The sequence below is a fragment of the Leuresthes tenuis genome, unplaced genomic scaffold (genome assembly GCF_036924035.1).
Source record: "Leuresthes tenuis unplaced genomic scaffold, fLeuTen1.0.hap1 SCAF_9, whole genome shotgun sequence".
Classification (NCBI taxonomy): Eukaryota; Metazoa; Chordata; class Actinopteri; order Atheriniformes; family Atherinopsidae; genus Leuresthes; species Leuresthes tenuis.
The window spans coordinates 16388238-16398944 of record NW_027325363.1 but is presented as its reverse complement, the minus strand read 5'-3'; positions in this window follow the sequence as shown (position 1 = coordinate 16398944).

Below are 10707 nucleotides of genomic sequence, written 5' to 3'. Positions count from 1 at the left end.
TTTGTGTGAGGGAGTAAGATGAGGAAATGCAAAGATAGAGTGGAAAGAGTCCAACAGTGATATAAAAGAGAGAGCTAGGGGCTTACATAGGAGATTTGGTGAGATAAGAGAAGGAAGGATTGGCAGAACAAGATGTCCGATTTAAACCATGACACTGCAAAGCCTAGGAACAGATTCACAGTTTTCATGCTGGAGGTATGACTATAGGAAAGGTGGAAGTTACGCAGTGGATGTTTCAGTCAACATCTCACTATTGTCAGAGGATCCCTTTATCCTCAGTACATAGCCTTACTCTTCTCTCTGTCAATTTCTTCAAACAATTAACAAATTGTGTAATAAGTATTGTGTTTCAGGTATGGAAATTGTCCATTTTGTAACTCACTGATTCTACTTGCTTTTGACAATATAGACTGCAGGGTTGAAAATCTAACTGCCATCATGTACGCTTGTCTTTCTGATCCTATGGAATCCTACTGGATACGACCACTGCTTGTCAGCTCTGACACATGCACATCTGAATGCCAGGTCACTCTGTCATTAGCCTGTTGCTCTCCAAGCTAGATGATTGTAGCTCTCTCTTCTCATCATTCAGGCTGCCAGTGTAACAGCATGATTAAAAGATTATTGGATAATCCTGGTGAAAATGCAATATCCTGGCAGATTCTGGCAAGAAAGTTGTGCTCTGAATGTCATGTAGTTCAAGCAGTCCCTCTTCACTGTAGAATAATTAGGGGAAGGGAGATTACGAAACATTAGAAAGTGTCTGTCACAGTATCAGCATCACAAACGTTCTCCATAATACAAGTAATGTAGGTGTAACTCTGGTGGTAGAGGAGGCTGTACAAGGTTTACACTTTAACCCCCCGACATCTCCACATAAAAGAGTGTCATTGGACCAGATACTGAAGCCAAAGTTGCTCCAGCTACTTGTATAGCAGCTCTGCTCCAGTTGTTGTATGTGTGTAAGAATTAGACAAATACACAATGCAGTGCTTTGGAACATCTAAGATACAATCCCAATTTCAAAAACAATGCAACACTGTAAAATTAGAATAAAAACAAAATGTAAACCTTTGCAAATCTCATAAATCAGTATTCTATTCATCACAGAACATAGGCAACATATCAAATGTCGAAAGTGAGACATTTCACTATTTAATGATTTGATGGCAGCAACTTGTCTCAAAAAAGTTGACAAAGGGGCAGTAAAGAAAGAGGTACTAAACAAAGACAGCTGATCGAACATGTTGCAAATAATTAGGTTGATTGGCAATAGTTCTGTCACATGACTGCATTAAAAAAAGTTACCCTGGATAGACCTAGTCTCGATGGGTAGAGGTTCAGCAATCTGTAAGGAACTGCAGAAATTGTGAAGCAATTTAAGAATAATGTTCAACTTGGAATATTCCATCATCTACAGTAGAGAGAAGTTCGAGACCTCCATGAAGGCAAAAGACAGTCGGCATTGGATCGTGAAGCTCTCAAAGAGTACTGCATTAAAAATTGTGACATGAAGGGGTCCCGAAAAATGGTTTATGGAAGGTGTTGGAGAAGGAGAGAGGTCAGGAATAACTGATGTATCTAACTGGACCGGTACTGTTCAACAACCACAAAAGATTACCTGTCTGCATGAAACTTTAGATTTAAAAAGTGTGCTTCAGCGTTTGGGATTCGGAGCACACAATACTCAGTCTCTGATTTTCAATCATTACTCACATTGTGGGGGAGGAAAAATCATTTGCCACAATCATTTCACATGTGGATTACAAGAAAAGAGGAGACCAGAGGGCAGAGGTTGAAGAATGCTGCAAAGAGCTGTGAAGAGGTTTACATAATTCAACTGATGATGGAGAAGACAAAGTAAAAAGGAGCCCACGTACCGTCACGCCAAGGAGACAGACATGTCTAATCTGTGTGGAAGTCTTCAAGGGCAGATGCTTATGAAGTCTTGTCAGACTTACGTTTGCTCCTAATAGGCCACTCTGGTAGTTTATTAAAAGGATAATGGTTTTCTTTGTTGCCAATTTAGATAAACTCTTTAAGTGAAATGTTTCAAAGTAATGGGAAAAAAAGATGAATGCTGAAGACAAGCATTAGGAGAGAGTTAAAAACAAAAAAGAAAACGTCCCTTCAAAACAGGGAAGAGTCTGTATGCTGAAAGCTGTCATCTTTTCAATTTGCCACATGCCTTGAACTCCAAAACCTTTCTGGGACAATGACTAAATCTGTGGTGCATGAAGCTTGAAAAGTATTAAATAGTTGTCGCTAATTTAAAAAAATACGACAAAAATGAACGGATAAATGAATAATTCACTTGAGATACTTTGTGCTTGTCTGTCACGAAAGAGGTTATGAAATGTAGGTTTTCCGAAATCACCCCGAACGAAAGAAATCTGAAATAACTGGATTTTTACAGTTTTTGACAAGATTTTGATGCCCCTTTGAATCCTTGTTTTATAGAGATTAGGTCAGGTTTGCACAATCATATGCTTCACACTGCAATCTTTGAACTTAAATGTTCATATATCTATCTATCTATCTATCTATCTATACACACACACACACACACACACACTCACACAGCTACATTTCTGGGTCACAGATGATTAAAAATGTCTGTACTCCATTTCTGTATCATACCAGTGGGTGGAATACAGGGGTAATGCACTGACATTATAGTTCTTCTGAAGACTGTGTGGAGCAGTTAAAGGAGAAAGGCATGAGGGTGATTGTGGAAAAAGAGAACAAACAAGGGATTCTGCCTTGAAGCAAGAGCAGCAGAGAAATCTACCTAAAAAAAAGGCAGTGAGTCTCTTATCAAATAAGCCTCTTGTATGCGAGACTTGACTGACACACACACACTCACACATACATTTTACCCTAATTACGATAACCTTGATCAGAAATGTATTTTTTGTTTTGGGCCCTCTGTTAGTCAGACAGAAAACTACTTGACATGCATTGTATAAACTGGCAAAGTAGTAAGCTGTACAAACAATGGCATCGCATCAAATTGATCAAAAAAAAAGAAAAAGCATCTTTTTTTCTTTTGTAGCTGGTTGTGAAGTGTTGCTTCCCCTATTTGAATGGACTGTGCTCATGTGATGATGATTGACAGTAGTGCTCAATCCCTCCCAGAATAGTCTGTCTTCCTTAGTTGATATGTATGTCAGTTTATTCATACAATCAAAGGAGACAGACCACAGCGACATATAGTTTTAGAGGACCTAAATGTGGAAAAGCAGCAGCCCAAAAGCATTAAATGGATAACTGAAGTAATTATTAAGAAACAAAACCAACAAAAAAACTAAACTGAACACACAAAAGGCTAAATTAATAACCTGGTGATGGGAGAAAACCAGAACTATGAGGAACCAGAAAAAAGCAATGAAGACGCAGCAGTAACAGCAAGGATGTGACCAGGGTTGAACAAACCAATAAGCTTAAATACAGGCAGGATTCATGAGAAACTGAGTGCAGCTGTGACTGATTAACAACAGGTGAGCGTGGAAAGGAGCCGGGGGAAAAGACTAAGACAAGTGAGGAGAACGAGGGGTAATGACAAGATCCAAACACATAACTGAATGCCAAATAAGAACAAAGAATCAAAAGACTAAACAATTATTAAACTTGGGAAAAAGTGAGGAAAAACAATAAAAATACAAAAACCATGAATCATGACAAGCCCAGAAACCCAAAAGGCAGAAACATCAAAACAACGTTCAATAAAATACCAATTAAGAGCACAGAACACAGTAAATCAAAGAAATAATATAACGATAGAAAGACCCAGAAACTCCCACACAACTATTGGCAAACAGTTACGGATAGTTTAAAGTATGTAACATAATATCTAAAAGTGCAAATCTTTGTCGTCATTTTCCCTGATTGGATGTATCAGAAGCTGCTGACTTCATTTAAAAGAGTTTCTAAAGAGAGCTTTAAAGGTTTATTTTTTTTTTTTTTTCATAGCATTACCCACACAAAGCTGCAAGCTCAAATCAGTGTCTGTTTGGAGTGTGAAGCTGTTCCCTTCGGTGACTGTATCTTTATATTTAGAGGTCGTCTGGCGCTCTCAAAGAAGAGCTCTGCTTCCTCGTGTCAAAATAATGTCATGTCAAGTTTTCAGTTTTAGCTACTCGAATGCAATTTGCTGCAACGCGATCCAATTACTGTTGGTATGAACTTGTAATTACTGAAGTGAATAAGCTATAAGGCAACAGACTGTCTGCTTTATAATGACAATTGTTTATTCTGTTGAACGTATAAGTTGCTGTGCTTTAGATCCTCCTGTGACGTAAGTTCCATATATGTTGAGGTTGATGTGTTTTTGCTGAGTTTTTGCTTCTAAACAGCCACTGGACGAATCATCTAAAACATATTTTACACATTGAACTGATGGCAGCTTTACAAATTACTTGTTAGATTATTTGTACTCGGTAAATCAGATGCCTCTTTTCAGAGTTCAAAGTGACCCATTCAAAATATTTGCTAGTTTTCTAAGTATTATAACCTATTTCTATGTTTGAGCTATAAAGAAAACATTGCACAATACCCCTTAAATTCCTGTGCTGGAATTCAAAAAGTTGGCCAACCAGTCAGTGTCTCAGCTGCACTAAAATAATGGTCAGAATGTTCTCAGCCTGGAGAAACTCCAGGGCTCCAGGAATCCTGACAGGGGAGCTAAGCTGGCAGCTGCTCAAAAGGGTGACAGAAGAAAACATTTCACCATCTAAAGCAACTCCAGCCTTGTGAACGTATGCCGGTTCAAGCTGACACTGTATTTTGGATCCTCACGTAGGTTAACTTTTGAATCAGAAAGTTGTTTCCTTTGGCACTATTCTCTCTTGAATTATAAATCTCACTGTTGCTCAGATGCTGTACAGCCAAGAGAGTTATTACTTATCGAGTGTCTCCATGCCAAAGTAAAAACAAAGCTGTTTTTTGATTAAGAAAATAAAGTGCCAATGTAAATATTTGTCTATGACCAAAGTCTATAATTCATAATAAGGCATTTCTTTGAACCTAGAACTTTCTGAGGTTTGAGATATATCGACAAGAGAAAATGTTCTCTACTTCTCTGCCCATTCAGAGCTGCCAGCTTGGCTTGTCCATCAGCTCCCAAGCCTGCCTCTCCAAATAGAGAGGGCTACGACTATTGCCAAGTGAAATTCCCTTTATTCAAAAATTTAACCAAGAAATAAAGCACTCATACCTCGATTTTCTGTTTTTGTGCAGTACTTGAGTAAAAGTAATCACATAACACCACTGTGATTTGTCAAATGATGAGTTTAGAATTCATCATGTGCTACCATTTGTGACTCATTAGAAATCTCTTTTCTTTTCTTGCTTTCAGTTTTATGCTTCATTCTGTGTTTCAACCGCCAATTCCCACTATTTTACAAATGATTACGGGCCAAGCTGGCATCTAATCATGGTGCTGTGTGTGCATAAAACTGGTTAAGTCCATTTGTATGAAATTGATAGTTAATGTGTGCTTCTAATCTAATAATCAAATGAAAAATGAAGAGAATTTGTACATTTTGGTTGCTGCTTTCATATTTTTAATGACCAAGGAGGACGAAGGAAAAAAAAAAGACAAGAAGAAGAGGACAGAAATTATGTGTGGTGAATGATGAAACATCAAAAGAGCTCGTGGAGAAGAAAATAACGGACAGTTTTGGATCTGTATCTGTCACAGCTTAAAAAGGCGTAGACACATAAAAGGTTGATCAGATGTCAAAACTTACCCAACCCTTACAATTATAATAATTCACCCTAAAATTGCTTGAAAATCAGACAATTATCAGGGCAGAATCTTAAAATTTCTGGGTGGAGCGAAGCCCCTGATGTTTCAAGATGATGCTAACACCCTGACTGACTGGTTGAATTCTTTGATCTCTCTCTGGCGTGTGAGCTGCTTATGCCGTCTGGAGCTTAATCTGTGTGAGGGAGCTACAAGCAGAGAGTTTGTAATACACTTGCTGGTTAAGGACCCAGGGCTCACCTGTTTTGACCTTTTTCCTCTGTGTGCATACACGTGGGGCTCCAGTGTCTGCAACAAAGACTGGTGTAAGGAGATCTCCAAAACCAAAGCCACAAAAAATCTATTGTTTAGAAAAACCATAAATCTCCGCACACAATACCCCCGGTGAGACTGGAGAAGTTCAGGGGAGCAATAAAGTTACACAACTTCATTTTCTGATTTAATCTCTACAAAATTTTATGGCAATCGATCTAGTAGTTGCTGATTTTTCAGTTTGGGGCAAAAGCATGGTATTACTAAGCTTGAAATTGCTTTTCAAGAGGCAGTATATTTGACCCCAAAAGAAACAGGACCATTAAGTGTAATCTCACTACTCCATCAATCCACTGCAGATGACTCATTTTGACATTTTGACTTGTTTACTGGCTATCTGCCCTTATCTACCTTAGATCACTGATGAGTGACCTTGTTTCCAGGAGTCTCTGCCTGCTCTTTCACAAAGACCATGGTACCATATCATTGGTTGCTGTCTGGCTGCCACAAACCGATGGGTTAGTAAACATAGCTTATAAATCAGATGAATTAGAATTTAGAAAATGTAAGTTTTTCCTTTTTGTTTTGTCTTGGCACCTTTCACAGTGACTGAATAAATGAATGTGGTATACAGTACAGTTGATGCTCTATCACTATATTCCCCCCTATTTTCCTAGTGCCAGGTCATTGCAACTGATCAGAAGATATAATTTGATGATACAATATGGTGGTAATTCCCTAATAATTGCTCACTATATCCAATGTGTATAACTCTCCACAACTACAAAGTACGGTCATAACCTATGAAAACAATTCAACTTAAACAATGTTATTCAAAGCCTAATACTGATTTTATTTATGATGGTGTAATGAATTTTGCATCAAGCCATATGCTTTGTACATTTAGTCTTTTTTGTTCCTAATAGCTTTGACTAAGGCATATAGCTAATAGAAAGCTCACCTTCATCTTTGCTGTCGGTACTTCCTGCATCTGCCACCATGTGTCACAGTGTGATTCGACTCAGTGTGTTGCCTTATTACTGTGAGCTGCAGGAGCCTTCCTCTCCCCAAATATTTTGTTGTGCTGAGACACACAGTCAGCAGAAGTGAAAGGCACTAATAAGCCAATCCAGACAGAACATAGCAAAGTGGTTTGGGGCAGGAGGGGACTGTAGTTGTGCATACATGTACTGTTTGTGTTCGGCTGTCACTCGCTTCAGCTATGTGGCACTGTAAATGGTAATCAACTTAAAATTAGCCTGACCATGGACATGTACTGAAGCTATTTTTATCTAAAAATAAATCACTGTGTACATATATATATATACACACACACGTAATCTGCTGTTACTGCCAATGTTAATTGCATCACTGGAGTATGTTGAGTCGTTAATATAAATAAATATCACTTGCTATCATGTTGACCTGCATTTCTCATGCCCTTCTGTTGGTGCTTGTTGGGCTTGAGTTTGCTATGATAAACTTTCCACATATTTTTTTTAAGAATGCTAAATTTGTATTTGTATTTAGCAAGATTATTTGTGTGCTCATATGTTGATGGGATTCCCTTAATGGTGCATTTGCAACATATAAAAAGCGCAATTATTGTGCGATTTATCTTAAGTTAACTATGTGCTGTCATGGCACATGGCAGATGGCAAAATATTTAATCGCGATTAATGGCCAAAGTGCGGAATAGGTGGAATGGTTTCTCTTTTATGATGATCTGTCAGGTCTTCACTGCAGCTGTCCACGTTTGTTGTGTGTTTTTCTGACTTAAATGTTAAATTCAGCTACATCAGGTAGAGATGAGATGGTTCAAAAAGCCACTGCCTCTTTATTGTCAAAACCAGTGTGTTGCTTTCACACTACGATTCGGGTCATTGACCAATAAAGTGCCATTTATTGCACAATTTTGTATTTGACTGAATTTGAGCAGACAGTCCATTTCCTTACCTACACTTCAATCCACTGAGGTGGTACTCTCTGTTGGTATGTCATCAAAAGACATTATTGACCCAGTTTCACTGCAAGTCCTGCATGTCCCTGCCAGCACACTCTGTTTTACAAATGATGACATAGCTCTAGATGATAAGCTGTTCAAAGCCTTCTCAGTATGTTTTTCTTCCCTTCATTTTGGTAATGGTTGATATTAGATTCATGTTTCACATAATGCTGGTCCAGAGTTGCTCTGACTTGTTAAGTCAGACTTTATTTGACTAATCTTGCCTCCAAATGCAGATGGCATTCTTGGAATAAACTCCACATTTCTTATCTTAACTAATGATACCAATAATAAAGGAATAGGCCATATCTGCACATGAAAGAATTTAGAGATAATCGTCTGATTAAATCCAAGTCCCCGAAGAACAAGGATGTTTAGGTGATTAATCAGCTGTAATTCCTAAACTGTTCATGAGTTACAATGTGAATACCCTCAAATTACGGCTGAGAGCCAGCCCTCTAATAGTATCTCTAATGTATGTATCTCAATTGATAATATAACTGTAATTTAAATATGCTTTGCCAAAGTTTAATAACAAAGATGTGGTTAGTGAACAAATTTTCCTGGATCTGACTGTAATCTGTACTTCTGTGTGATGCATATTGGCCCAACATTTACTTGACAATAACAGCTATTTAATCGATCCTTAACATGTCCCTCGTTGCTTCAAATCACCCACTCATGCTGCTAACTACAAAATGAGACAAAAGCAACAATCCATGAGGAGAACAAAAAGCTCTTATGATAATTTGAAAGACCGAGAGAATGCCTTAACACCTGGCTGAAGTCTTGCATAATTATATGATTATATATTAGAAAACTCTGCATGTTTTTTTCAAATGTAATGGCTTCAGATTCCAAGAAAGCTTTCTATGGTTTTCGACTTTGTTTTTAGAATTAATCAAACATCTTTGTGCAACTGCAAATTATCATTGTCAAGCAAAGCACATGCAATAAATGGTAAATTAATTTTTGATACGCAGTGGCTGTAAAATCAAAAATTACTTTCAAATCATAACTGTACCGTTACCTCACTCTTCTACTCACACATTTACACACCAATGGCAACTGCTACATAAGTAATGTTATGAGGACCAGCATGCAGTATTAAATAGTTGCCAGTTGTTGTTGTTCAAGAGTAGATGATTTATGACTTTATTTTACCCTCTGATTTCATTTTTTATCTGGCTACTGGTAGTTTTTTCCAACTTTTCACATGAACCAATTAACATCAGCCTTTATGCCCACATTCTGGTTATTAATCAGTATTACTTTTGTGAAGAACGTGAATATAGATTAGGCCTGTACCTTTTTTGTTCTAATATTAATTTGCTATATGTATCCCTGTATCTGAAGGTATAATTACAATCAAGCTGTTGTAATCAGTCAAACAGAGAAGCACATGCTGTGATTTGCCTGTGACCAACGTGATGCAACACAGACAATTCTGAGACTGATTAGATATTCAAGATGCTTATTTGGTAATGTAATGAATATTAAAGAGACATACTGCATCCGAGTCAACACACTCTCCTCTCCTTTTCAGAAACCGTGTGTTCAACAGGATTTTTGAATGAACCTCATGGTGTAACAAAGACATAAGGATGAGGACATTTTAGATAAAATAATAGCATGTTACCCAAGAGAGCAGCCGACTGAAAGTAAACGGGACATTTGTAGACATTTTGTTGCAGGCACGCTTTCTACTGGTAACTCCCTTGCAGCATAAAAACAACCTTTCTATGAGGTGTGGATGATTGGCATTACATGAAATCAGAAGTTTATGGGAATATGATAAATACACCACGCTAAACCCACTCAGTTGTGTTTGTGTAATGTCCTGAGTGTTCCAGACACTTTTAGTGCTAAGGGAATATGCACTATGACAACAACAACTTTAAATGTCCAACTTGTTGACACAGCAGAACTGTGGAAACTGCTTAAACTGTTTTTTATATTAAGTCTTTTTAAACCACTGTATGAAGAAAATGTATTACAGTAATCTACTAAATTTTAAATAGACGTCATCATCATCCAGTTAGATGAGAAGTATTCAGACTAGATTTAATTCAGATTTAATTTTCCATGGAAGGGATTATATCTGCCATCTTGCCTACCATCGTACATGTAAAATATCCCAATGAAAATGAGTGAAAGCACATATTTTTTAACTAAAGTTTTAAAAGAGTTGAATATACCACACCTGTGGCTCACTTTGATTTCTCTAACCCCCAAAACATTTCTGGAAAAGAGAACAAGCTGAAAAAAAGGCTGTCTGCCATGAATTGGTTAAGCACATAGCTTATATAAAAGGTGGACAGCCACTGTGATGTTGCTGATTGTTTTGTCATTTTGTCCATTTTAGGTTTCAGAAGTCAGAAGAGACGCGCAAAGCAGGGATGAGACTAAGAACCTGAGAGCACTACAAATCTATTGGTAATTGGACGCCTGACACTCGAATTCACTTGATCTATAATTATAAGATACTTTGTTTAATTATTAATACAATAAGGAGAAGAAATCTTAAGTCCTTTTTTTAAAAAACAGTTGAATTAATTCAATATTTGTGACATGCTTTGGTCAAAACAACGAAGAAATACAGTGCAACATTTCCTCTTTACACCATGAATTTACACCTTCACTTACATTGAGCTGGTTTAAGTAATCGAGAGACCAATTCACT